A 23,218-nucleotide genomic window follows, 5' to 3' on the forward strand; every position below is an offset into this window, starting at 1 on the left:
CAAGAGTAATGTATTGAGTATTATATACACACATTTTGAAAAAAAAAAAACTCAAGTGTTATTTGAATAGTTAATTGTTCTGTTATTTTTCTTTAAACATGAAGTATATATATGTATGATTTATTAGGAGTCAAAACATCTTCTAGGCTTTATGGAGAACTTGCAGAACTACAAAATTTACATTACATTTTACATATAACACAGCTGACCTACAAAGTATTTCAGTCCCTGCAATACAGAATGACTAAGTACATCAATCAAAAACACCCTTGTTATTCATTAGGTGTTATATTCAATAATTACACAAAAAAAATTTCAGTAAGTGGTCTGCTAGTTTATTTGCATTTTTCTATAATAATTAACTAAGAATTTGATCTCATTGTTAGTCATCATTAAACATTTCTCTTCAATCTACCATAATTGTTCTTTAAGCATATCTTGCATATTGTATTCAACTGAAATTGTAGCTGTATGGTGTAATCCTTATTGCTGTGTCTCCGTAGGGGTTGAGTTCATCTGGATTTAGGGAATAAAGAGCAGGTGTAAAATAACCCTATTCATTTTGATTTCAGACTTTTTTGCTGCCTTCTCCCTTACAATTCAATTGTTTCTTGCTGAGTGCAATTCATTTTCAATAATCCTCCATTTCAAGACCATATGAACTGCCTTTATTCTTTCATAAGCTCTCCAAGAGCACAATCTTTGAGCCAAAACTCATCTTCTATTAAGTGGCTGTGAGGCTGTAGTACATAGTCGGCTATCACGTAGATAGGACTTGTATGAAAACATTGCTTTGTTAGATTACTAAGTGACAGTTCTAGCTGTCGCCTTTGGGGTGAAAATTTTAATTCAGTTTAATTCTATTCAGAGCTCCAATTAAACCACAGGAATTAATTGTAGGAAAAGATGAGAAAATCAGGATAAAGTTTCATAAATCTGTAATTTTATGACAATGGGTACAGTACAATACATTTTCCCCTCTAGACGTGCAAATTTGTGCAAAATTATCACAGATTATTCTTCAACACAACACTCTTGTTATCCACTTGTTCATTCTACCTTGAATGAATAAGGAACACGATTAACAATTCCTCTGACAGGTAAATGAATTGAGGCTGCTAAAAACTCAATCAGGAAGCTTAATGTCATTATAGAATTATCTTCAAAATGTCCCCTGTTACACTTTATATTAAATATGACTGTGAACAGTCTAAATGCCAGTCCTTTGGTGCTGCTCGGCGTCCCGCCACAGACAAGTTTTGTTCTCTAGGTTCTTTGTTTTCCTGTAAAATCTTTCATTTATCTTCAGTAAGTCCAGCGTACCATGCACACACATTCACAGAGGAGGAAACCCACATAAACACAAGGAGAACTTGCACAGAAACATCACACAGACAATAACCTGAGCTCAGGATTGAACTGGGGACCCTGGATCTGTAAGGTGGCAATATTATCCTGATTTACTTGACTTAATCCACCCCATCCCAGGAGGGGACATAGGGTGACCACAGCAGACTTCCATCTCTTTCCGATTTTGGCTGGTCTATGATGAGTAAGAGTTACAGCTTGTAGCTAAAATTAATCCACTGATAGGTGGTTGGCCATCCAGCTTCACCATTTCCTTGTTCGCTTGACGCTGAAATGTTCTTAGCAGGCTCCATGATGAGGATGTGGGGTTTTGGAGCCCCAATGCTATGTTTTACTAAAATATTAAATCCAATATATTTTACTTCTTCACTTTGTGCTGGTGTTGTGATGCTAAACAAGCAGTGGAAGTCTCAGTGAAAGTTTCAATCTAAATGTCATTTTTGGCTGAACTATTCCTTTAAGCTGGTAACCTTGCTGACATTACAGATGCCCTCACTGTTGTGTTTGTCTTTCTCTCCTAATTAGATTAGTGTGGTTTAATCTGAAGGACTCTGTTGGACTCTTCACTTCACCTAGCCTACATATAAACAGCCACTGGTACAATTAGGCACATCTATTACTGAATTAATACCACACCATAGCAATTAACTATAAAATTAAAAGTAAAATAAACTATAATTCGACACGTGATCAATTTCCTCGTCAATTTCTTAGTTTGGTTATTAGCCAGTTGCCCTTTTTTATAATTTCACATGAACACTTTAGGAATTAAGCTGGTACTTTCTAAATTTCTTTGAATTACTTCACAGCGCCAATCAACCTTGCTATGCAAAATAGCTTACGTTTCAAAGCAGCGGATTGGCCGTAATATCTTGCGCGGCGATTCTGATTGGCTGAGGATCGTGTCAGGGCGAGGCGCGCGGCGCGCTATCAGCATTCCTCGCGCGCAGCGGTCTGTCATTCCTTGATGCCGAACGGAGTGCAGGGCGCCATAGAGAGCGGCGGCACGCGCACCAATACATCTGGTAAATTTATTCTCTATTTTCTAGCACTGTACTGAGTTAAACACACTTTCTATAGACGAATGCCTGCTGTGTAGTTGAGCTTCTTCGAATCTTGTGTGTAATATATGCTTAGACCTAAAGCCGAATACCTGTAGAGAGGAGGACTCTATGACTCGGTCGGGTCATGTTCATATATTTGCTCTGCTCTGCTCTGCTCTGCTTTGCTTTGGTTTGTTGATGTTTGGTTTGTCGATTGTTCAGATGTTTATTGTTTAATCGTGGTTTTCTTGGTTAGTGAAAGCGCTGCAGGTTATAGTTCGCTTTAAAAAGACTTTGACGTGTTTCAGTTAAAACGGAGTTGCTCGGGATACTGGACACATTTTGGCTCGGACATTATTTCTCTCATCAACTTTATAGATTGGATTTTTGTCAGTGACACATGTTTGATTTCCTTGCTCGTTTCAAGTGCATGAATGTGAGCGTTACTCATGGAGCCGTGTGCACGGTTTTTACCCGCGCACGAGCGCTGAGAATAGAAGGAAGAAGGTAAGGTGCTGCTTTAGAAATAGAGGCGAAAGGATTGCTCACTCACGCATGATATTGTATAATGGAAGCCGAAAATCAGACTTTCAGATTCGTCTTGTCAGGCTCACGAGTCACCTTGAGCCTGACTGAGATAAGAAGAATCTCATTCATAAAAATGCACACAGTTTGCAAATGTGTTTTCTTTATTTCTAAGCAAACAACTGGGCTTACATATAGATTTACCTGATGTGTACACGTTTATAAATATGACCTCTATTAGGAATATGTGTAGATTTCCATTGCATTTGTGTGTGAATTTTGAGATTGTCCTCCCAGGATACTGAGTACTGACTTTAACCCATCCAGTGAGTTTTCCCACTTCAGTCAGTTGCATCACACCTACCTTCATGTCATGAATGAAAGGCATCACACAGTGCCATTTCACTGGAGACGGCATGGCTTTGATCTATAGCTTGGCTTTGGTCTATAGCTTGAGTTTCCATTATAAGAAGTGCCAAAACATGTGTTGAGTGGTTTGTACAAGGCTTGCTTACTGCCATTGCTTAGCTTGTTGTAGATTATACAATTGATAAATCAGCTGTCAATGTGTAGCCTATTTGCCTGTCTGTTAGCTATGTTTGCATGCAGTCTAATGATCTAATCTGACTGATGGCTCAATCAGAATGAAACACCTTCACTTCAAATGGAATAGAGTAAATTAAAGGGCAATACAAATGGCATTGCTATCAGACTGAACAAGGTGTGTAAATAGAAGAATAATTAATGCATGAACATTTGAATACACCATTAAAGCACTTGGACTTTAATGAATGCTGGCTCAAAAAAACAACCCCATCCCTCTATGTGAGATTGTCGGTTTATTATTATTATTATTATTATTATTATTATTATTATTATTATTATTATTATTATTATTAAATTGTGATATTGGATTGGTATACAAATAATATTTCTTAAGCAGAATAATGTGGTACATTTGACTAACACTCTTTTTTAGAGCCTGACAAAACTCAAGGGTTGTTAAAAACAATAAAGGTGATTGAAAGCTGCTAAAATGCTGAACTAACGTTAGTAACGTGTTATGTCCTGACAGGACTAGGATGACATGAAGTGTTGTTCTTTACATGCACTTCAATTTAAATAGTAGATTACATGTAGTGTGCATATTTTTTGAGTATTAACATCTACAGAGCTCCCTTTTCCAATTAGTGTTTCAATTGAAAAAACCTCTCATCTAACCTTCAAACTAACTGAAAAGTCTTGTTTTGCACCCAGTTCAAGCCAAGTCAAGTCAAGTGGGTTTTTATCGTCATTCCTCTATGTAGCTTGTATACATTGGTACGAAATGACGTTTCTTCAGGACCATGATGCAACACAGAACAGTACACAAGACTACATTAAGTGCAAATACACAACAGTGTGAGACGAGTGCAAAACAGTAAATACACAGTTGTCAGTATCTTCAAGATTAGTAAATACTTTTAAAAGTAATGTGATAGTTTACGATTTGAAATCAACAGTCGTGGTGGTGGAGGTGGAAAGAAAGTAACAGAGCTTGTCCTTTTGTTTAACATCTCCATGCTGCTGCACAAGTGTGTGTCCTGGAATACCCAGCATGAAATTTCTAAACATTTTTAAGCTTCGACAGGGAAATATGCCAGACAGATGTTTGGTCTCTGATGTGCCAGATGGTGGATGGCACTTTTTTTTTTTTTATCTAGATGTACATAAGGTAAATTTGCAGGCAAATATGTGAACAATGCTTGTATTGCCACACACATCAAGTATAAGCTCAGCCTAAGAAGGGCACAAATTAAAGTGGTGAAGGAAGCATGGTGTTTGGGAGTGGGAGGTCTCCAGTTCCCTCCATGTACATAAGTACACAGCTCCTTGTTTACAGCAGTGTCAAGAAGTATGCACTGCTAGTCAGCAACGTGGACTACAGGCAGTCCGTACAGCATTTCGTGGAGATTTTTGTGATTGTTGCGGCCAAAAATATTAGATTTTGCTGTGGCTTTTTTCAAAATTTGCGATGCAGTGTGTATTGTTGTACAAAGGTTTTTGCGCTTTTTTTCTGGAAAGCTACTTGAATTTGCGAAATTGCAATTGCACGAAATTGTTTTAGATGGTCTTTCTCAGTGATGCATGTTGGTAAATGAGACCTTTAGCTGTACTCATGTCGGCACACATGAATTTAAGAAGGCTTTGGTTGAATGTTGTGACAACATAACCCGATGTGTCTTGGCCCAAATCTGCGGTAATTTAAAAAAATTGCAAACTCCTCCAAATGTTGCAGTGTTTCCTTGATTTCCTTGTTCATTTCTGCGATTGTAAAATAGCAAAGTCCTGGAGGGTCTGTACACGTTTAACAATCATGGAATGATTGAAACATCCAAGTAACTGTGAGAATTATGCAACAAGACAACAACAAAGCACACACCAACAGCTGTCTTTTCATTCATTTAAAAAAAAAAAAAAAAAAAAAAGGTTTCAACATACTAAACAGTACAAATTATACAAAAAAAATCTGACATGAATGAAACCTCAAACTATAGATAATATTGATCAAAACAGTGTGTGATGAAATTTAATAACAGCTGGCATGGAAAACGCATCTAATAAGCTAAAGATTAAAGCTATGTCTGGTTTGGTTTTCTATTTGCGCATCGTCCATTTAGAAAATCAGTCACATCAGCCTTCACTAGCTGTGTAAAACAGGCTATGTCCAGTATTCCAACTTTATTATCATCTGGCTATTAATAATACACTGCATTTCACTGAATTTTCCACTCTGGTCAAACAGTATCATATTTAAGATAATGTACTCAGGATGGGGTTTGGGCATGGGATGGGGGTGAATAGGTGGACAAATTTGGGAATCTGAGCTTGACCGGACATCTGAATAAAGCAGCGAAATCCACTCATATTTATAAAACCAGACTAAACAACCTCAAAATGAACTTGCATTTCATTTACATTATATTACATTTATCAATGTTTTAGTTGTACAGTGGCAAATACAGTTCTCTCTGAAAGCATTTTTTTTTTTTTACTAAACACTGAAGGCATTTGGGTTTGAGATCAAAAGTTGAATGAGATGATTGATCAGAATTTCAGCTTTCATGTCCTGAAATTTACATCTGGATGTGTTTAACTTCATATGACATCTTTGGTGGCAGACCACCCAATTATTGAGCAAATGTATTGGAACAGAGTCTTAAATGAAATGTTTGGCTGCATATCCCTTGATTGCCGGTTGCCAGGCTTGTACTGCGGTTTCATTCATTTTCAGGGATTTCTCCCTTCAGTCTTCATTTCAGGAGGTGAAATGCATGCTCAGTTAGGTTAAGGTCTGGTGATTGACTTGGCCAGTCTAAAGCTTTCCACTTTTTCCCCGCTGATGAAGTCCTTTGTTGCGTTGGCAGTGTGTTTTTGGTCATTGTCTTTCTGCATGATGAAGTTCCTCCCAATTATAAAGGATCCATTTCTCTGTAAATTGGTAGACAATTTTTCCTCTAGACTTCTGAATTCATTCTGCTGTTACCATTATGAATTGCATCATCAATTAAGATTAGTGAACCTATTCTAAAAGCAGCCATGCAAACCCAAGCCATGACACTACCTCCAGTGTGCCTCCAGTAATTTCATGTTGCCCAGGTGTGCCCAGTTAGATTGATTTTTAATAATATAACAGGACATACCTGGGCAACAAGAAACAGTTGTCAGTCACATGGTCCAGTATTTCTGAGCACTTGAAAAATGGGTAGGTTCAAACAAAAGATGCAATGTTCTAAGTTGTTTAACAGATCTAGATATAAATATCTATCATCTCATATTAATCTTTTGATCTTAAACCCAAATGTCTTCAGTGTATAGCAAATACAGAAGAATTGGCTTTGCAGGCTATTCTGATTCCTTGTATTGGTGCTCTGGTTCATTTCACAACGACTTTCATTTTCTCACCATTTCACACACAAGATGTTTTTCTTAAATTGTCTTGCAAATGCTTTGTTGCCCTTGGCACTGGGTTCATAGGAAAGTGGCATTTCTTTTAAAATAGGCTATATAGGTCATTCTGAAGTTTTTAAAGGCCTAAGGCATAAGATTTATTCTTATTTACTTATTATTCCATTATTGTAAAAGGCATGTTTTTTAAAAAATAAATTAATAGTATTGATTTCTCAAACATCCCTTTTGTAATGGCTGATTAAATATTTATCCCCACAGATTGGTTCGTTTAATCTTTCAAAGAATAATGTACCATGACGGGCAAACATTACTAAAGCAAATACAGCACTGATCACTGCATTTGTCTTGTTTTACAGTAACAAACTGGAATATTTGTGAGGTTGTATAGTCAGATGTGATAAATAATGCTGTCTCACAGAGCTGTGGAATATAATCGTTTTTATGATGCATCGCGATGCTGAAATGAACGATTCTAAATTGATGCGTAAAGAAAAAAGAATCGTTTAAAAAAAAAAAAAGATTCAATATGATATTTAAACATGATTACTGTGTTATCAGAAAAAGTAATTAGATTACAGTAATGCGTTACTATGTAACTATGTACTATGTAACGCATTACACCCAACTCTGTTGATTATACAGTGCACAAAAAAAAGGTGTCTTATCTTTACACATATTGTGCTGTTAAGTAACTTGAAAAATAGACAGGCTGTCATTTTTATTCCAGTGTAACATATAAAAAAATGTTACTTCCTCTCTGTTGATTTGGTTAAGTTTGTACGTGGAAACAAACTCTCCATGTCCCTCACTTTCCAGAAACATTTAAGCTGATTAGCCATCAGAAAAAAAATTGTAATCCATCTCTCTCTCTCTCTCTCTCTCTCTCTCTCTCTCTCTCTATGATCCTGCCTCATGTTGGTTTCAATTACACTTTCAGCTGGACGCTGAGCTACCAGCTGCTGTCACAGTGCCAGACTCTTATCTCTCTCATATGTTTGATATGAATCTTTTCATCATAAAACTCTGTTCATGGCTCAATTTCTTAAATTAATCTAATGTCAAAAATATGTTTTAAGCATATTTATCTTATACAGGTTATGTTCAGGATTTTTTAAAATCTTGCATTCTTGCATCTCAGAAAAGTGTATTATGATGACATATTATATTGCTCAGCTTTAAGAAATTCTAGAGATGTGGTTATGGACACAGTGACATATGAAGAGAAACATAAAGTTCAAGCATTTCCTTCAAGCACTAGTCAAGAGGGAGAGGGAGAACTGGAGAGTGATTTTATATTTTTCTGTTCCATCTGTGAGTTACCTTACAGCTGCTTTCTTGCTGAGTTTGAAGATAAGTGTTCTTAAGGTTTGATACAGAATGCTTTTTAGTGGTTTTTATTTTTTATCTCCTTTCCCTTTCACAAAGCAGGACTTTGTGTAGTCATGAGAAGTGAGGGCATGCTTTCTCTCACTTTCGCACAGGCATCTTTGAAATCTGTTACAACTTTTGCTGATTCATTTGAATCTGCTTTTGTTACCTACACAGTTTAAAAGCCTTTTCTTGGCAAAGGCAGGATGGTTTTTTTTTTTCTTTCTTTTTTTTTCTAGGGATCTCAGTAAGATTGCTCCCAGAGGGAAACCCTTGAGCTATCTCTGCAGGTCTCAGGTGTTTTATGGAGCTTGGCTCTTCTGGACAGCATCGCCACCTTGGTATTTAGTAGACTGTGATCCTCAGGGGATTCCTTTGCTTTTAAGTAACCAAATGCAGTTCTACATTTCTTATTGCTAAGAGGAAGTAATGTCATTGCTGTTTGTATACTTTATGCAATCACTCATAGCCATGGCAGGATGTGTGTGTGTTTATCAGTCACACAGATCCTCACACACACTTGTATGCAGGTACAGTGGATATAAAAAGTCTACACACCCTTGTTAAAATGGCAGGTTGTGATGTAAAAAAAATAATTAAACCAATATAAATCATGTAAAACTTTTCTACCTTTTTTACTGTGAAATTTTAACCTATTAATTAAAGAGAAAACATTAATAATATTTTTTTAAAAAATGTACAATAACCTGTTTGCATAAGTGTGCACTAATTTAGTGCATTGATATTTTACCTAAATATTAGTTTAGTTTCTAAACTAAAATTTTGTTGAAGCACCTTTTATCACAGCATTCAGTCTTTGAGTAAGAGGCAATCAGTGTGGCACATCTTGACTTGGCAATATTTTGACATTCTTCCTTGCAAAAGCATTCCCACTCTATTAGATCGGCTGGGTATCTCCTGTGCACAGCCCTCTTCAGGTCACCCCACAGATTTTTGATTAGATTTATGTCTGGAGTCTGGTTGGGCCATTCCAAAACCTTGAACTTGTTTTGGTGAAGCCATTCCTTTGTTGCTCTGGAGGTTTGCGTTGGGTTGTTGTCAGGTTGAAAGGTGAAATTCCTCTTCATCTTAAGTGTTTTAGCAGAAGCCTTAAGGGTTTGCACCAGAAATGACTGGTATTTGGAGCTATTCATAATTCCCTCCACCCTGATTAAAGCACCAGTTCCAGCTGATAAAAACAGCCCCAAAATATGATGCTGCCATCACCATACTTCCCCATGGGGATGGTGATCTTTTGCTGATGTGCTGTGTGTTGTTTTTTGTTTGTTTGTTTGTTTTTTTATTTATTTGTGCCAAATATGTTTTAGTATTATGGCCAAAAAGTTCAAGTTTGGTCTCATCAGATCATAATACATTTTTCCACATGGCTTTGGGAGATTGGACGTATTTATAATTTATTTTTTGGTTAAAAAAGGTTTCCGTCTTGCGACCCTACCTCATAGCCCAGAGATATGAAGAATTCGGGAGATTGTCGTAACATGTAGGGAGAAAGCAGTACTTACCAGAAATTCTTTTAATGTTGCTGTACAGTAGGCATCTTATGAGTCTCCCTGACCAGTTTTCTCCTGGTCTTCTGATCAATTTTAAAGGGATGTCCTGTACTTAGTAGTGTCACTGTCATGCCATATTTCCTCCACTTGTTGATTGTCTTTAGTGTTCCATGGTCTATCCAATGCCTTGGAAAATTTTTTGGAACCTGATTGATTGATTAACCCTCTCCTCTCATTGTTCAACAATGAGATCCCGTACCTGCTGTGTAGGCTCTTTGAGGCCTATGGCTTTTCTAGTTGGATGTTACCAAGAAGAAGTCAGAGAAAGCCTATAGGAACAGCTGTAATTTATTTGGGGGTAATCAGCCACTTTAATTGATGGCAGATGTATACTAATGAGTATTTAACATGGGTTTGAATGGTATTGGTAGATTCTGAACACTCCCACATTCCCAATTATAAAAGGGTGTGCAAAAAAACATTTCTGAGTGTTTGTCACTTGATATTTTGCAATTTTATCAATAAAGGTGAAAAAGGTTCTGACATGATTTGATGTTTAATTTTTTTTACATCACACAAACCTGCCATTTTAACAGGGGTGTGTAGATTTTTTTATATCCACTCTAGGAGGGGGTACGTTTCATTGTTTTAACTATATTCCTGAGCCTGGCTTCTTGGGATTGACACATTTATTTGGAAAAGCTTAATCTTTGGGGTGGGGGGGCACTTTATGTTAGACTCTTGGTTCAGGACACTTTACATTAGACTCTTGGGTTTAAAAGTCTTTGTCCGGGTTAAATGTGCTCATTACGGTTGTTAGTCCAGCATTCGGTATTCATGTGGGAGAACTCCTTGTGAGTGTTAAACAAAGGGCAGGAGATAATGATCATCATTCCGACGTTTAAAGTCTGGCCCTAATTATCTGTAAATAGAACAGAAGCTACAGAGAATGTTGGTGCCCAAGTTCAATCCCGTACCCGTTGACGTGTTGTGAGTTGTTGACATATTGAACTATGTTTTTCTGAGTTTGGCCTTTAATAGTACATTGTACATATATTTTCTATCATAAAATGAGTGTTTGTATTTTTTCAGGAGTGCAGATAATCTTCTATCTAAGCTATGGTGGCTTTTTATGCTCCACTCTAGGCAGGCAGGTATATTTCTGGATTGAGGGCAATAATTGTGTTTTATTGAAAGTCTTTTTTTCATTCACTGAGCTCGCTGGCATGACCATTGTGGAGTTCAGTGTTCTGCACCTCCTGGTGAAGTGATTCAGAGAACGGTGGCTAGTGTAATTGCATCTGAGCAATACAGCTGCTCTTATCTTTCACGTACCCACACTAAAATCCACTGTGGATCTGAATATGTGTAAGCCTTGTTACTATGCCAGTACTACACTCAAATTATGATTTTTCTTCTCTTTCAGCGCTCACTAAGCAAAGCTTAGTATGCAAAGGATTACATGACCATTTATGTAAATTAATATTCAGTCGAGCAATTCAGATTAAGTGCCTAGATTGCTGAAAGCCATGTCGGTAGCATTGCACAGCTGGGATAACCAGCATGTGCTCTTACCTTGCTGAACAACACGTAAACACAAATACAGGATGCCTTAGCTGAAACAAGGGCCGTAACGGTGGCCATGACAACTGCGCTACTGCGGTGGTAGTTTGCCACCGCGGTGGTAGAGTGCCATTTGCGGTAGTGTCACATCACACGCCATGTTAATGTTTCTGCTTGAGTTGGCACTATAACAAGTACAAAGTACAACGTTTTGTAAACAAGTGTAATAATAACAGTTGCAAAATTAATTCGTATTTATAGCCTACCTTTTAGCGGGAGATTTTATATGTATATTTATATTAATACACATTATGTAATCATAGTCAGACGCCTTATGGTGTTGTCTGATACTTTGGCAGGGGTTTGTTTGAGTGCGATAAAATCAAATCAGGTGATTTCTACTATTTCTCGCCGGGTTCTGCCGCTGCGATGGATCTTGTTGGGGAAACCAAATGTTACATCGGCGATCTGGGAACATTTTGGATTTGTGCCTAACGAGAGAGGTGAACCAATAAATTTGGATGAAGTCATATGTCGGCTTTGTGGGGGGAAAAAAATAAGTGTTAAACGGACAAACAGTACAAATCTCCAGGCATGTCAGCGAACCGTGTTTTTTAAAATATTTATTTAATATTTAGATTTTTTACATATTATTTAGGTTACCGTCCTACTGGTATTTTTTGTTTTATAGTGGTATACTAAACTTGTCTTGTGGTATACTAAACTTGTAAAAGAAATAAAGTTTTCGTCAGAGAAACGTGCAACTGTGTTTCACTCAACAACTTCTCCTTCTCCTGCGGGTCAATCACAATACCGTATCCCACAGCACCAAGGCTGTATTGAGTTGTTTCACTGACGGAAGTACTAAAATAAAGCCTCATTTAATTTTTTTTATATTTTATTTCATTTAATTTAAGCCTATAAAATTATATTGTATTACATTATATTATATTATATAGTGATGTAAATTTCAAAGCTGCCAACATCACAGCCCTAGCTGCAACATCAGGAGGTTTGCCTAATACTGAAGCTTCAGTTTTGTGGTTTACAAAGAGAGCTTGATGCTCTCTGAACTGTAACGGTGGATAACAAGAAGCCTAGGGTTTCAAGATGTTAGTTTATGGAGTGGAGAAAGTATACATCCTACATGATGTATCTGAGCTTCTGTGTATGAAAGTTAAAATTTGTCTGTATTACATACCTGCCATCACTCACCTTTCTGGTGATAAAATCTTTAAGTTGCAGTAGAAGAAACTTAAAGTCCGATACAGATGCCTTTTATGTGCTTGGTTGCAGCTTTCATCTTCACTCCTGGTGCCATCAACTCAGTGATGCTATGACTTCTGGTTGCCTGTCATAAAACTGTGTGTGTGTTTGGGGGACAGGTTTTTATATCTTGGTGGGGACCAAATGTCCCTAGAAGGATAGGAATATTTGACAGTTTTGACCTTGTGGGGACATGTGGCTGGTCCACTGAAGGAAAACTTCAACTTTTATTAAAGAGAAAACAAAACTAAGTAAAATAGCTAAAATGCTAGTTGTTAAGGTCAGGGTTAGATTTAAGTGTAGGCATAACATTAATTAGCTACATTAATATCAGTGGAAGGTCCTCACAAAGATAGTAAGAAAACGTGTGTGTGTGTGTGTGTGTGTGTGAGAGAGAGAGAGAGAGAGAGACAGGGAGAGAGAGACTGATTTGCACCCAGATGGAATCAACCATACAGTGATTATTCCTGCATGAAACAAATCCACAGAGAAGCAGCCTACAGAGTTCCAGGCTCAGCAGTGTTGAGAAACTTTGGCATCCTGCCTGTTCATGTGGACTTGCTGTTAAATATTACAACTGTGTGGCATGGATCCCTTAGAGCTTATGGAAAGAGTTTATCTAAAACCATTCTTCAGAGAACCAAGAACAAAGCTGAGTCTGTCAGTGTGGTGCATCAGGCAAAAATTTCTGCCTCTGATCAAAACCTGAATATTGCTGCAGGTGAAAGCAGGTTGCCAGACCAAAGTCTTTCTTCTGTCAGTGGTTTACTGGCTTGATACATTAAGTGTGTCGAGGGACTTATTTTTCCTATGTGTGAAGTGAATGGTTGAAATACGGCCAAGCACGTTGCCTTTGATGCATCAAACGCATAGTAAAAATGCAACTGTGCTTAAAAACAGAAGTAGAATAAATAACACCGACCTCATAATCCTGTCATAACAGAATAGTTTGTTGTTTAATCAAAGAAAACATATTGAATCATTATCCCTGTTCTTACATTGGTCCATAGCTCAAGGTTGTCAATCCTAACATATTGCAAAAGGCCTTTTCGTATGATAGCTTTCTAAATCAATTTTGTGTTATGTTGGTAATGTTGTTTTCCTAGAGGTTTAACACTTTGTGTGGAAAGCAGGGGTAATAACTGTATTTCTGATAGCAAGTGTCTCATCCTTTAGTCAGAGCCCAAACCTCAGACATGGTGATCAGATGTTGGATAGATAAATAAAAAATATTTTTTATGCAGTTTATCATGCATAAAGGAATGAGAAATGAATACAGGGGAAGGGCAGCTCAGTAAATTATAGCCTTTGTGAACTATATTTCGTTCTGGTTTTGTGAGTTTCACTATTTATTGTGCAGTCGACCAGAAATCTTTTATTCAAGCAAACTGTGAGCTGACATAATTTAACACAAGTTGGAATGACGTGATCTAGAACATAACCAGTGCATTTAAATCTATGTAGACACCTCAAATATCCAAAGACATGCTGTGTACTTCTTACAGATGCTCCTGCAAGGTCTTTGCATTTTTAAGGTAAGCATTTACTTTCGTTCGTGTTTGGAGCATTCACTTCCTGTTAGGCCTCTTCAAAATATGTGAATTGTAATTGATTTGACTGCAAATTAATGTCAAACCAGAGTCTTCCTTACTATTAAATACTCATGTATTCTGACTTTGTCTATATTAAGCACACTGACCGTTTGATTATGAATGCAAGCTGAAATCTTACGAGCCTTACAACTGTGCTATGATTTGGGTGAAATTCCAAATATACCTGTTCTACAACATGAAGCTGTGGCTCTCACGTGGAAGAAATAAAAAAAAAAATACTGATTGAAAGAAAAACTAGCTATTTAGATCAATGTTTTCAGTTCCTTTTAAAGAGGAAAGTGAGCTGTGTGTAGCTCCTCACTAATTATTCAAGCACAATGTCTGTTATAAATAGTGTGAGAGAGCTGAAAAAAGTGTCCGTTGTTTTGCCTTGTATCATTGGCAAACAAAAACTGAGATTTATTTGAATATCTATCAAGTGAATTGTGCTACTTGAAAATGCATCGCGGCTGGTTTACTGTGAGTAGCTAAATGTGCGGTAGTACCCGTTATATGCTCACAAAATGCGAACATGGGGAAAGTAGTGATTTAACACATCAGTGATCAGTAGATCAGTTCATGTTACTGTTTTATATGGAGCATTACTCTATTCAAGGGGACTGTCATCATGGTGGGTAATGGTTGATCATGTGCTCTTCTGTAGAGATACAGTAATGTGTATGGAAAATAAGATCAAGCTAATATTCGCAACTTCTCTGACAGACTAGTTGCCAACTTGTTTACAATTGGAACTTGGCTAGCAACCAAACTCATGAGGTGATTAGTAAGCACTAATAGAAAAGGGAATGTTTTACCAGGAAAAAAGATTTACACCAATCATCTTGTTCAAAAGTTTACATCCTCCTGGCTCTGGCCTTCTTGGGAATCAGTGAATGTTTGCACCTTTTTTAATAGTTGTGTATGGGTCCCTTAATTGTCCTAAGTGTGAAAAGATTGATCTCAAAATCATATAGCCATTGAATTATGTAAAATGGGCGTAATCAATTCACATGGTATTGACATAACCCAATTACATTATGAAATCTTGTGGAGATGTTGGCACTGATGAGTACTATAACTATAACATTGAATTAACATGATTAAAATGTGTATGGTAGAAGCAGTAAAGTGCAGTTGCAGAATTCTGGAAACCTTGGTTTGATCCTCAGCTCAGGTGAGAGTGCAGAGTTTGATTTTATTCAGGCCATTGAAAATACATGATCAAATCACGTTGGATGTACGAAAACAAATTGTCAATGTAACACAATTCAATCACTTGGTACTGATGTACGCATTTGAATTAAGTAAATTCAACTAGCTTTTATTTCAGTGCAGGGCAGTATTAAGTCCAAAAAAAACAAAATGAATTTTTTATGGTCACTTTAAAAAAAACAAAACAACTTATTTTTATAATTATTAATATTTTGCCGATTCTGCAAGGTGTATGTAAACTTATGACCTCAACTGTATATGTCTCATATACTGTAACCTCAAACTAAATCAATAGCAGCAATTAGACATATGGTATGTGATCATTATAAGCCTATACTACTAATACTAATACTAACAAAACCCTATTAACTTGATCATTGAACATTTACTTGTTCTAGACAGCCTTAAATATCAATGAACAGATAAAAATAAATGTACAGTTGTCATCACTGAAGTCCATGTCAAACTGTGAGACATATTCTAGTGTTTCTGCTATTTACACACCATTCAGTCATTTCATTGGACAGCACAGTGCCCTTTATAGCTTACAGCTTACCCTTCTCCACATATTGGAGAAGGGTGGGTAACCTTTCTGTCAGTCTGTCCACTCGGATGGTGTGGGGCATTCTTCATCTAAAAGCTTTGAGAGTAAGGCAAATTCATTGAAACAGCGATCAATTTTTTGAATTTCTTCAATATCATGGTTTTTCAGATCATATCTATGCGGAAAATAAACCAAACGAATGAGTAGAGGTCATTCATTTTTAAATAAAATATATTTGCTTAGGAGGGCGCACGGTGGCTTAGTGGTTAAGCCTTCGTTCACCTCACACCTCCAGGGTCCGGGGTTCGAGTCCCGCCGGGGCCGTGTGTGTGGAGTTTGCATGTTCTCCCCGTGCTGCGGGGGTTTCCTCCGGGTACTCCGGTTTCCTACCCTAGTCCAAAGACATGCATGGTAGGCTGATTGGCGTGTCCAAAGTGTCCGTAGTGTATGAATGGGTGTGTGTGTGTGTATGTGAGTGTGCCCTGCGATGGACTGGCACCCTGTCCAGGGTGTACTCCGCCTTGTGCCCGATGCTCCCTGGGATAGGCTCCAGGTTCCCCGTGACCCTGAAAAGGAGTAAGCGGTAGAAGATGGATGGATGGATGGATGGATATTTGCTTAGGTTTGGTGATTAATTACACTTTAGATGTGATGCATACATGTAACAAAATATAGCCTATTTCTAATAGTATTAGCAAACCAGACAGGTGTGTCTGCAATACCCAGATGTTCGCACAGTTAATAACCTATGTACTTTTATCAGTATCGATATTGCTTATAATATTATTTAAAAGGCTGGTTTTATGTACTGTAGTCAGGTCACCACATTCAGCTCTTTTTTTTTTTTTTTTTTTTCCTAATCATTACTATAAATACATGAGTAAAATAAGACATTTACTAGCATTGATTAAGGTCAAAATAGCACTGTAGAGCCGTGGAACACACCAGTAGGAGGGCTGCAAATGAAATGACCCTAAAGTGATCCGAATTCTGTCTGCTTCTCGAGCGCTGGTTTTATTTTATTCACTTATTGGCTGTTTCCCGTGCTCCAATATCTCATCAGAGAGGAACGGCACAATCAATGTTCTTGGAGATGCATGAGGCAGGCTGTTACGAGATGGAAAACAAATTTCTTGCCAGGTTCGGTCTTCATAACTGACACTTTGCCGCTCTGATATTGAGCACTGCAATTTATTAGTGGCAAGAGCCAGAGCACTCTTAGTATAAATGCAATAACTCACAGAGTCCTGAAACCATCCAGGGAATGTTCTTAAGGAGAATTAGCAATTGCACCAAACTCTAGAGAATACACCCAAAGAATGAGTTTTCTTGTCATTGTGTGCTAATAGGCTACTCTTTTGGGAAGCAAGCTTTATTTGCAGTGGAGTCTAAAAGTAGATCAGACCATAGTTTTAAAGACTGGATAATTTACAGGCACCAGGCTAAGCACAAGGTAATCGAACCATTTCAAAGAAAGGAATTATTAAAAGTTTGATATTGATTATGCCTGTACATAATCTTCTATATTTGTCTACATGAATGAGAAGAAATATTTTTAGTACGTTAACATTAATGCAACATACACTGCATTTTTCACAGATCCATATTCTGGTTCACATTGAATTTGTGTGAGGAAACAATGTACAGCAAGTGTTGTTGTACAGCAGTTAGTGCTGCTCCACTATTTTGGTTGGTCGAGCGGCATTCCACAAGTGCTTATATTTACTATAAACACACTGGGATGCTTCTAAGGGCCCTGGTCAGACAGGGGGCCCAGCAGAACCCCATACTGTCCTGCATGATTTTGGTGTTTAAATTGGCCTCTTTGCACAATAATTTATTAAGAATTACTCTATAATGAATGCCCTCAGACTGTGCCGAGTGAATGTGCGTGTTTATTACGGATTATTCAGAAACGCGGCACTTCACAGTTACATGCATCAGGTATATGGCAATGTATGGCGCAAACAAAATCGGGATACCAAAAGAGGAAAGAAAACATGAAAAAGAGGAGAGAGCATGATGGGGAACACAGCTAGTCACCCAGTTTTTCAAAAAATAAGGTGATTTTATGTGCCCTGTTTTGTACTATGTTTTTGAACCTAGCCTGTATGAAGCCGTTATAATTAACATAAAATAGAAATGCTATCAGTTACTCACCCTGATGTTTATTCTTGGAAGTTGGAACACAATATTTCCAAGAATGTATGTTTTTCCACACAATCAAGCAATAGTAATGGAGCATTGAGCTTCAAAAAGGACAGAAAAGCACCAAGTGACAATAAAACTAGTCCAGTGCTGTATATATTCAAGCTTTCTGAAGCCTTGCAACAGCTTTCTGTGAGGAATCGATCAAAATTTAATGCAATCATATAATCTGCTTTAATTGTCCCGACTGAGTTTATGAGAGAAGTGTTGTAATGATGTCCGATTCATGAGTGAATCATTTGTTTGATTCATTTCAATATATTGGAGAATCCCGTTAAAACCAGTGTGAATGATTCATTCATGAATAGAACCAATTTGATTCTCAAATTCAACTCACTGGTTCAATGATCCTGTCACTGTTTTAGCTAATTTCCACATTTCTTTCTGGAGCTGCTGTTGTGTGAAATTTATTATTCACTCAATGAATATTATTATTATTATTAATAATAATTATTATTATTATTATTATTATTATTATTATTATAAGTTCTTGGTACTTGGGGAATAAGAAATTACAAGTCGACAGCAGTCATCCAGACAGTTTCTATAGTGTCTGTATATGAGAGAGAGAACAATGGTCTTTATTACTTGTATTGTGTGTATATATAGTTATTTGTATATAGTTATGAATGCATAATTTCAGTTAATTTACTAAACTGTTCAAATTTAGTTCTTTATAGTGTCTTATTGAATATGCAATAATTGTTATGCTTATTGATAATGATTGCTTTTACACGTGGTAATAAGAAGCTCATTGGGGGTGGGGGCTTGGTGCCCATAGTACAAATTAGGCAGGGGGCCCAGAAACCCTAGCGGCACCCCTGAATATCGGAACGGCACTTTATATACAGTTACGGCACTAGTCATGTTGGCTCATGCCTATGACTGAATCACAGCCATACCAATATTCAGTATAACCACACTCTTGCTCGTGCGATATTGCTTAATTATGCTATGATGACAGCATTAGCTTGTACTATGTGATTTAACTGTCTGGCAATGAGCATAAATCTCTCATTTAGGCAACTCATTTATCCAAGTCTTATGTGACTTGAATGTAAAACTAGTCCAATCCGAATAAGACTTAAGAAAGATTTTATGAGAATGATCATGTTGTTGCTATAAATTGAAAGAGAAAGAGGCAGAGAAAAAAAATGGATGGAAACGCATTATAATCAGTATTATGCAGAAGTCAACTGAAAAATAACCATCCATTCGTACACGGTGGCCAACCATGAGACCATAACAAATCTATACAGGGCTGCACAAAATAACAAACACCACATGAAAAAGGACCTTGACTTTCAAGTCACTTAATCACAATTATAAACACAGCTGCACAGGCACATTAGATTGGGTTGTTTTCCAACCAACAGGATGTACGAAAGAGGACTGAAAATTTGCTTTGAGGTTTTCAAGCAGACTTCCAAAAACACCAAAGAGGGTGCAGCAGTGACAAAAACGGAACAATTATCTTAATGTTTCAAGGTGAACGTCAAACATGAACAAACAGCAAAAAGGAACAATGGTCGCAAGTCGAAGCTCACTGAGGAACTTCAGCCCATCTGCTGCCATCTGTTAGATATGATGGATGACTCATAATGGTATTGGCAGCCATCTTGTGGATATCAGGCTTTACAGGATTGTATAGCTGTCAACAAATATGAGGCAATTTTATAAGACAATGTGCACCCTAATGTGCATGGTATTTTCTGAAGATATTCCAGGATGATATTACCCCTGTATGTGCAGCTAAAATTATTCAAGGGTGGTTTAATGCACACCAGGGTGACGTCAAGAGCCTTCCATAGCCTCTCCAATCATCGGATTTAAACGTCAGTGAATCTATATCGGATATTCTGGAGTGCAGACTGCAAAATAAATAATAATCTCCTTTATCCTTCAAAGATCTGTAAGATTTTCATCCTGAGGAATGGTCCAACAGCCCACCAAAAACCATTCAGGAGTTTTTTTGACTGAATTCCACTAAAGTCACCACTATGGGACCATGCCTGTGCATCCTCACTATGGGACCATAAGTGAGGATGCACAGGCATGTATCAGACTTATGTTTGTTCACATTGTGCCAGAGGTTTCCATCCAAGTCACAAAGACAAATTAGATATTACTAGTGCATAAATTAACAATATGACTGAAGGAGACAATTAAGCTCTATGAAGGACAAACAAGGTGCATTCATTTGCCATATAGTAAATGATGTACAGTAAACATATACCACTTGGTGTGCATTTAGCTCAGCATAATGTTATAAAACAGTACATCCCGGAGTGTTTTATTCCTTACGTAAGTGATTTATTTCTTACATTATAAAGCAGTTTGCTAAATATTGCAGTAAAAAAATTCATTCATTCATTAATGAACAGCATGTGGTACTTTTAACTGTTTATAGTTGTATTTAATTTTGTGGAATGTCCAGTGATAAACTATTCTCCTACCAGTGTCTCTTTCTCTCTCTCTCTCACCCTGAGATAAGACAATAAAATGCAGCTTTCTGTGTTACTGAGAAACCGATGTTAATTGTCTTCTTACAGAAAGCTGCACCCTATTAATGATTGTTTGGGTTTTTTTAAAACTAAATAATAGTAAAGTTTTTTTTATTCCGTTTATTATTGGGCTTCGATTATGCTACTATCGATACAGTAACATATTAGAAAGAAGACATTAATATAAATCTGAGCTGCTGTTATAGAAAAAAAAAATCTTTGACCAATCAGAACACCAATCAATAGTGATTTGCTATGAAATATTTATAGTAAATTATTTATCAATAATGAACATTGACAGAGTAACACCGTAAAGAAAAAACAGATCAGGTTGGAAAAAGATGATGTTGACATGCTCACTTGGTGTGAATTACCTGCCTGATGGTAGCTTAAAGGAACAGATTAGTGGGATCCCTAATAATTTTCAGACCATGTGTCCTTGCTGTGGTTTTTCTTTTAATGAGAATAGGAGGAGGGTCAACAGTCTGTAATGAAATATGTGAGAGCAAAGTTGTACCAGCAATGGGTGCGATACATGGAGTTTCCTCAGTTGTAGCAATAAGAACATCTTTTGTGCCTTCTAGATGCAATTACCAATTCCCACTTGGCATTAGTGGAGTCAAGGAATCTGAATGACTCAACAGCAGTCATCATTGATTGCTAAAGGTTTATGGGGGGGTGGCCTTTGCAGAAGTCAATGCAATTCCCAAGGGGTGTCTCACACAATGCTACAGGTCTTGCTACTTTCTTGGGTTAGTCATACTTCGTTATTGTCAAGACCCACTATGGTGGGGTCATCCAAGAACAATGAGTTTAACGGAGATGGATTAAGTCAAGGAGAGTGGAGAGGACACGCCCGTGTAGTGTACCAATCCTGATGGAGTGTGGCTCTGGCAGGATGTATCCAGATAGGACGTAATGTCTCCTGTCTCTTGGGAAATTTGTAACTTACTGACAGATTGCCAGTGGAAAGTTAAGGTGCATTTTGGGCGTGTATGTAAGGTGGAGCTAAAGTTAACATAAAGGGCATCTTGGTAAACTATGGTCTGTCAAGAAGCAAAGTTGTGTTGCATTTTAAAAAATTATTTAAAAAGTTTAAAGTTTTAAAGCAGGGAGGTTCTGTATAATTGTCCATCATTAGATATGCTGGTACAAATGGTTGAATATGCTTGCTTGAGGCAGTTGGTTGGCAATGTTAAAATGTACCTGGTGAGACTTTATCAGGTCCTGTAGATTTTCAAAGATTTAGCTTTTTGCTGATTTTACAAACCTGGTCATTGATAAGGGGAGTGTAGATGGAGTTGCAGTGCCAGTAGAAATACTGGGGTGCTTTGGGGTTGCTCAGATAATATATCCATCCATCCATCCTCTATACCGCTTATCCTTTTCAGGGTCACAGGGAACCTGGAGCCTATCCCAGGAAGCATCGGGCACAAGGCGGGGTACACCCTGGACAGGGTGCCAATCCATCGCAGGGCACAATCACATACACATTCACACACCCATTCATACACTACGGACACTTAGGACATGCCAATCAGCCTACCAGAGTACCCGGAGGAAACCCCCACAGCACGGGGAGAACATGCAAACTCCGCGCACACACAGGGCCACGGTGGGAATCGAACCCCCGATGTCGACTCTGGAGGTGTGTGGCGAAAATGCTAACCACTAAGCCACCGTGCGTCCTCAGATAATATAATACTAGGATAACTGTCTTTGTAATAAATGTAATATTTCAATACATGGTATTTAAACAATGAGTATTTTAATAAGTAATGTTGAATATTATCATATTACCAGTCTGATCTACAAGCACAAATGAATGAAAGCATCCAATAAGTGCATGGACAAATGGCACCTGCTGTTGCAGTAATTGCTTTTGGTCATAAAATATCCATATATGGTTCCTTTTAAAGCTTTGTTATTGTGTACCACCTGCACTGTTAACTTCCACTGTAGGCTCAACATAAAATCTGTGCTTGTCTGAGTACAGACACTGTCATCAAATTAAACGCCTTTATGGAAACAACATGAAACTATAATTACCAAACATTGATGCAATTTTTGAAACACCAGTGCATTCCTTTAACCACATTAACTTCCTCACACGTGCACATCTAGTGAAAATAAAAAGAACCCACAGTTCAAGTATTTTTCCGTGACACATTGGAGATATTAAAATGAGATTTTAGCAACCACCAAGCTGTTCTTTACAGATATCCTGATTCCATGAAGGGCTTAAGTGGCTCTAAGAGTAGCTCTAATCTTCAGCATCAACTCCTTTCTCTTGGGAGGATCCACAATGTGTCAAAGGAGCCTTAAAATCAAATAATCCCACCCTTATTTTTGCACATCGCCTGCTTTGTGCATGATGCACCATTTCACACAATACGTTGTAGAACTGGCCTTCGTTACTAAAGCAAGTTCAGCAGAAAAGATCTTGGACACAATCAAAAAGAAATTTTTTAAGTGATGTTCAAAAAATGTGCACTAAGAATATCTGCAGACCTGGTGGCAGCAGGCTTTACCTGAAATTAGACAATAGCTACTATGAGTATTT

The 23,218-nt window shown here is 37.5% G+C and overlaps 1 protein-coding gene across 2 annotated transcripts in view; it reads left to right on the forward strand.

Annotated features, from left to right (window-relative positions):
- Nucleotides 1-2,374: 2,374 nt before the first annotated feature.
- The window catches only part of b3galt1b (UDP-Gal:betaGlcNAc beta 1,3-galactosyltransferase, polypeptide 1b), a 123,382-nt gene continuing 102,538 nt past the window's right edge, over nucleotides 2,375-23,218 (forward strand). For both annotated transcript variants that reach the window (XM_053627127.1, XM_053627129.1), the window contains exon 1: nucleotides 2,375-2,393. The gene's annotated coding sequence lies outside the window, so the exon portion shown is untranslated. The remainder of the gene's footprint in view (nucleotides 2,394-23,218) is intronic.

The sequence above is a fragment of the Ictalurus furcatus genome, chromosome 6, assembly GCF_023375685.1.
Source record: "Ictalurus furcatus strain D&B chromosome 6, Billie_1.0, whole genome shotgun sequence".
NCBI lineage: Eukaryota > Metazoa > Chordata > Actinopteri > Siluriformes > Ictaluridae > Ictalurus > Ictalurus furcatus.